General features: G+C 46.1%; 1 long non-coding RNA gene across 1 annotated transcript in view; it reads right to left on the bottom strand.

Moving 5' to 3' along the window:
• Positions 1–294: 294 nt before the first annotated feature.
• LOC306781230 overlaps positions 295–6,411 on the bottom strand; it is an 18,397-nt gene continuing 12,280 nt past the window's right edge. The window contains exons 2-3 of the long non-coding RNA XR_013772196.1: positions 2,694–3,076; positions 295–397 (exon numbers count right to left, since the gene is read on the bottom strand). This is a non-coding gene — a long non-coding RNA (uncharacterized lncRNA). The remainder of the gene's footprint in view (positions 398–2,693; positions 3,077–6,411) is intronic.

Consider the following 6,411-nt stretch of genomic DNA (forward strand, 5'->3'; position numbering starts at 1 on the left):
TACACACACACACACATTTTTTTCTTGAAAATGGTTTCCAGGGGACTTCTGAGAAAACTACATGGGGCATGTCTAGACACTGTTCTGAAGCTTGTAGGAGGGGTTTGCCGGTGGGGACCTCAGTTTTTGTCCCCACGGTGACACGAGTCCCCATGGGTCTGTGTGCAGTCAGGTCAAAGTCCCCACCGGGATACAAAGACACACACACACACACACACACACACACACACACACACACACTCTCACACACACACACACACACACACACACACACACACACACACTGGTACGTACGTTGGTGTCGGGTTACCGGAGGCCTCACAGGGCAGATAGATGTCCTCCTGAGAGAAGGCTGTGTACGATATCGGCATCTCTGTCAGGACCGGAGGCTGCGACACTGAACACACACACACACACACACACACAGTCATGAAATAGTTTGGGACGGACGACTTAATGTAAAGTAGTTACAGCAGGCGAGCTAATACAGAATATACAAATATGTATCTGAACTGAGAGAGTCGTATGAAACACGATCTCACGGCAGCTCGTGAAATAGTCACGAAATGTAATCTATTGGTTTCTGGTACAGGGACACGAAATGTCTGCTTTTGAACGAAACAACACCAACAGTTAGGTTGAGGCAACTAAACCAACAGTTAGGTTCAGGCAACTAAACCAACAGTTAGGTTCAGGCAACTAAACCAACAGTTAGGTTGAGGCAACTAAACCAACAGTTAGGTTGAGGCAACAAAACCAACAGTTGGGTTTTTTAGTTTTTTTAGGTTTAGTGAGATTATAAATACTGTCAGCAGGGTTAAATAATTAAAATGAAATCATTGAAGATCTAGATCAGACTTCATGATGACAGTCGAATGGTCTGTAGTCACATCCTGCTGTCAGTGCCCGAAGGACTTGAACACAATCAGAATGTGTTGAAAGAGTGACAAACTGAAGTAAACCTCAGCTGTTGTGCAGCTTTGTGACTCAGCTTCTCTCTGTCCGTTCATTCAACATGAAGCTGGAGCTAGCAGTGCTAGTTAGCTTAGCTTAACCACATGAAAGCGAGTGATTCAGTTGATGTTGCTGTCTGTCTGTGTGGACAGAGCAACGTGTCTGGACTCTGTGTGGCTGCAGGGCTGCTGTAACACGGACTGGACCGTCGGCCGTCCATCACTTGTGGCAGTGAAATGTTTCACACTCGTTCATCGTTCGTCATCGAGGAGACTCACTTACTGTTATGCACTTTATCTGTTTGTCCACACGGAAGCAAGGAAAGGAGAGCAGAGAGGAAACAGTTTAAAGAGCAGCAGAGTCACACAGACATGAGGTGAAGATGTCGATGGCAGGTTATTTTACTCGAGTATAAATAACGTAAAGCAGCAGCCTTTCCCCTCGCTGCTTCTGACTCAGACACGATGGCGTCCCGGATCAATTTACATCTCTGTCTCCCTCATGAGTCTCCCTCTCTTCCCCTCCCTCCATGTTTATCCTCTATATGCTGCTCATCTCTTCATCCTCCTCCTCCTCCTCCTCTCTCCCTGCCACACCCAGAGGAGAAGGTCATCGGCTGAAGGTTGAGCTGAACCCGACTCCTCCTCTCCTCCTCTGGGACCATGACCTTTGACCCTAACGCCCGGGGGGTAGGGGGGCAGCTCTAAACCTGATCCTGAGGATAAGTGTATTTGTGTTTGGGCTTATGTGAATGTGTTTAAAACGTTTCCTTTCTTTGCACGATTTATCCCCAAGACGGTTTCAAACAGAGATCAGAGGAAACAGACAAACGATCAAAACAAGAGAAGGAGATGAGCGAGGACAGAGAGCATGTGACGCTAGAGAGTTTCTTTTCCTTTCAGCGTGGTAGAAAGTGAACTTGTCAAACATGTCGTTATTCTATAAAGCAGTCGGTGCTTTCAAGTTCATTTGACGACGCTGAAATGAATAAAAAACAGCGGCCGGTAATAGACAACCGTTCCTCTCTTTAGCTTTTCATCAGCGCTTTGCTGTTAGCGACAAATTCAGCGACTTATTCGGACCATCAGGGAAGAAGAGAGAAATATCTTGAGTTACATTATATTGTAATTCTCAGAGGAATCACAGTCAACAGCACGGGGGTCTCGCCCTCACACAACCACAAGCTTTATGCAAATGAGTGCGTGATGACGTCGCCAAGATGCAAATGAGCGTCTGACATCGTTTTAGCTAGCGCTAAAGCTAACGCTGGACAGGAAGCACTGCATTCTGTTTTCCAGTTTGGTTGTTCCACCGTCCACCGTTCCCTCCAAAGGGGAAAGAAACTGTAACGAACTACCATTGATGCTCTTTGATATCTGGGGTTAGCGAACATTAGACCCTAAAAACAGCTTTTATTAAAGCCTAAAAACAGGGTTTCTGTCAATAAAGGATGATAAATAGCTGGCGATGTTAAGCAAAGTTGTAGCTCTTGAGAATAAAAAATGACGCAATATGGAAGCGGCCTGGCATCGGGAAAAATAAGGTGAATAGCCGTTATACGTGTAATAACAATGAGTAAAAGAAAAAACTAAATGTGTCACTTTAAATCATCTGATGGCGTAAAACTTTATGATGTCACATTTTCTCTTCGAGTGATGAGGATGTTGACGTTTGAAATGAAAATGCAGAATCTTTATTGACAGCGAGAGTCGTTGCCGGCGGAGGAGGAGTCTACTCACAGTCTTTGGGGATGTCGATGGCTCCCTGAGCGAGAGGAGGCGTGGAGGAGAGGAAGGACAGAGGGAGGAGGAGGAGGAGGAGGAGGGGGGAGCACGGCCCCCTAAAGCCCGTCCACCGACGCTGTGACACACACATCTCTCAATGTCCCATGAAAAGTGATGCGAGACACCCGCTCACTCATCAACACACACACACACACGCACACACACACGCACACACACGCACACACACACACGCACACACACACACACACACACACACACACACACACACACACACACGCACGCTTCAGGGAGATCCTTGAGCCTCTGGAGAGAGGAGACGAGTAAACAACCCGGTTTTAACTTGATGTGTTTGTGTCTGTCAGCTCCACAAGCTCCGGCTGTAGAGGAGAAGAAGAGGAAGAGGAGGAGGGAGAGGAGGAAGAGGAGGGAGAGGAGGGAGAGGAGGAAGAGGAGGGAGAGGAGGGAGAGGAAGGAGAGGATTGACCCCCGAGAACAAAGAAGGGATGAGGGAAGGGGGGAGGAAGGAGGAGAGGGCACAAGAAGAACGACATCATTAACTTCATCAAACATAAATCATCCCAGAACAAGACAAATATTAATTTACTCCAAACGGGGAATACGTCTGACTTAACGTGACCTACACATTAAAAATTCACAATTAACTCGAGTGTTTCACGTTCACTTTAATATTCAAACACAGATTGAAATCTAAATATTTCCCTGATTTTAGACAATAGACGAGTGTGTGTGTGTGTGTGTGTGTGTGTGTGTGTGTGTGTGTGTGTGTGTGTGTGTATTTCTGCCACATCTAAACATCTTCTCTTTTGTCCGTGGCTGCTGACTGAACACTGACCCGTGACAGCAGGCGTGTGGGGGGGGGGGGGGGGGGGGGGGTGAAAGCAGACACAGATGGACCCCCCCCCCCCCCCCCCCCCTCCTTTTTGTTCTTTATAAATCGCCGCCTCAGCGTTCAGCTCTAAAGCTCCCACATTTGGTCATTGTCTTGTTGTTTTAGGACTTGAAGTGAAGGATTTCAGGCTCCGCCTTTGATCCTAAATCCTTGTAAAATCCGCTCTGCACCTTTGAGAAACTCAGCGAGTCTAAAAATAGACCAGAAGCCCTCAGAATCAGGCTTCAGCTCCATTTATGGAACACTTCCATGAAACGACGATGATTCAAGGACATCCCTCTACAAACCAGAACATTGACGTCTGATTCACGTTAAATGGAGTACTCTTCATTTGGTGACGGAGGTGGTGCTGGTAGGCGGTGGTGAGGGAGGATGGTGGACCTGCTCAGCTTCAGGCTGGTCTCATGCAGCATTTAAAACCCAACTTGTGTCCTTGTAACGACACTTTCGTGGTTATTTGAACCCAAACGATGATCTTTTCCTGAACCGAACTCAGTATTTTTGTATTCATACAACGAGCTGAAAGTCACGTGTTGCTGGAAAAACGAGGAGCAACTTCGTCGTGAGATCGTTGTGTGAAGATACATTGTTGAGGAACCAACCGACGTGCTTTCACTTTCATTTTTTCTCAGCGGCTTTTGTTGTCGGGTGAGCATCAGCTGATTCCTGCTGTGTCTTTACAAAGCTCTCGTTCAGTGTGACTTGAAAACAATGATTATCACTGAACGTTTAGTTTTACTTCACTTTTAAATTTTAGTTTCAACATTTTGAGATTCGGGAGATGTGTTCAATCAAAACATATATATTTTAAAGCAACTATTGAAACGTTGGAGCTGAAAATATATCCACCAAGTTCAGACTGACCTGACATCAGTCCTTGAAACGAGTAAAGACAACAAGGACAGAGGAGGTTAGGAGGTGTCATAACTCATCAATCCCTGGATGTAACTGTGTGTGAGGCCACACACACACACACACACACACACACGCACACACACACACACACACACACACACACACACACGCAGGGGGTAAGGAGTGACAGCTGGCTAATGTAGACCCCCTCCAACATCTAATAATTACGCAACCTGTCCCCAGCACACATCTCTCTCTCACACACACACACACACACACACACGCACACACACACACACACACACACATACACACAGACACACACACCTACACACACACACACACATAGGCCCTTGGGTCTGCTGTTACCTGCCAGGCTAATTTACAAAATAAATGACCCAAAACCGAACAGTTGGACGTGAATTGTGTGTGTGTGTGTGTGTGTGTGTGTGTGTGTGTGTGTGTGTGTGTGTGTGTGTGTGTGTGTGTGTGTGTTGTGCATTGAAGAGGGAACGATAACGACCAGCGGTGGGGTGCCCCAGATGTAATGAGAGCAGACAGATAATAAATGACAGCTGATGAAAATGTCCCAGCATGCTCCAGTTCTATTAATAATATCCACCCAGGTGGCGACGGCTTTAAAAACAAGATTGTGACAGCCATGAACCAAGATGGCGTCGGACAAAATCAGAGACGTGACGGACAGAAACCAATATGGCCAAAGACAAAAAACAATATTGCAAAGGACAAAAAAAGAAATGGCGACAGACAAAATAACCAAGATGATATTGGACAGAATGGACAGAATGAGGACAAAAACCAAGATGGCGAGAACCAAAGACCAAGACGGCGACTGACAAAAAACAAGATGGCGACAGCCAAATACAAAGATGGCATCGGACAGAAACAAAGATGGCATCGGACGGCCAAACACAGAGATGGTGACACACAAAAAACAATATGGTGGATGAAAGAATCAAGATGGGGACAGACAAACCAACCAAGATGCTAAACTCAAGTCTTCAAAGGTTCACAGTGTGGCGACGTTACACACACTGATTGTGGTTTGTGGTTGTAATTAATGTGGACTTCTTTCAATTTAAATATTCATGGAACTCCTGCTGCGGCGCTGAGTGAAGGAGGGGGGATGAATTCATTCAGAATTAACTCTGAATCTAGACTCACGATGTCGGCTCTCCTCCCATGAAGTGTGTGTGTGTCTTCACTGAGGCTGCAGCTTATAGACTTGACCTCCGCTGACAGAGAATCCTCTCGCTCACACGTTACTGAGCACAAAGACGTTCAACGCTCAGTGTTGTTCAGCCGTCATCGTCCCGGACGCTTCATGGCCTCTTGGGTTCAATGAGAGAGGAGCCATTGGAGAAGAGGAGAGGCCATTGAGGGTCTATGAGATGAAGAGATGATGCACGAAGAGTTTCAAAATCCTGTGAGGAATGTTTGAGCGTCCTCCACACTCACGGTAGAGTCTGATGGATAACAATGATCTATAAACATGTTTTAACCCTTAACCGCTTTGTTTATAATATTGCTATCGGTTCCCTTGGCCACGATAATCATGTGGTGTTATTATTATTACAGTCACGTGTATGTTTGCAGTCACAAATGACAGCTGAACATCTGTTGTATTTAAACATACAGCAGCACACATTGATATTCAGCGTGTTTTAAAGTGTTTCTAGTAAAAGTCTTCCAGCTGATGAAACGATGAGAGTGTGTGTTGTGAGGACTGGACCTCAGGTTGAATGAGAGTGTGTGTTGTGAGGACTGGACCTCAGGTTGAATGAGAGTGTGTGTTGTGAGGAATGGACCTCAGGTTGAATGAGAGTGTGTGTTGTGAGGACTGGACCTCAGGTTGAATGAGAGTGTGTGTTGTGAGGAATGGACCTCAGGTTGAATGAGAGTGTGTGTTGTGAGGAATGGACCTCA

This window comes from Melanostigma gelatinosum, assembly GCF_949748355.1.
Source record: "Melanostigma gelatinosum genome assembly, chromosome: 8".
NCBI lineage: Eukaryota > Metazoa > Chordata > Actinopteri > Perciformes > Zoarcidae > Melanostigma > Melanostigma gelatinosum.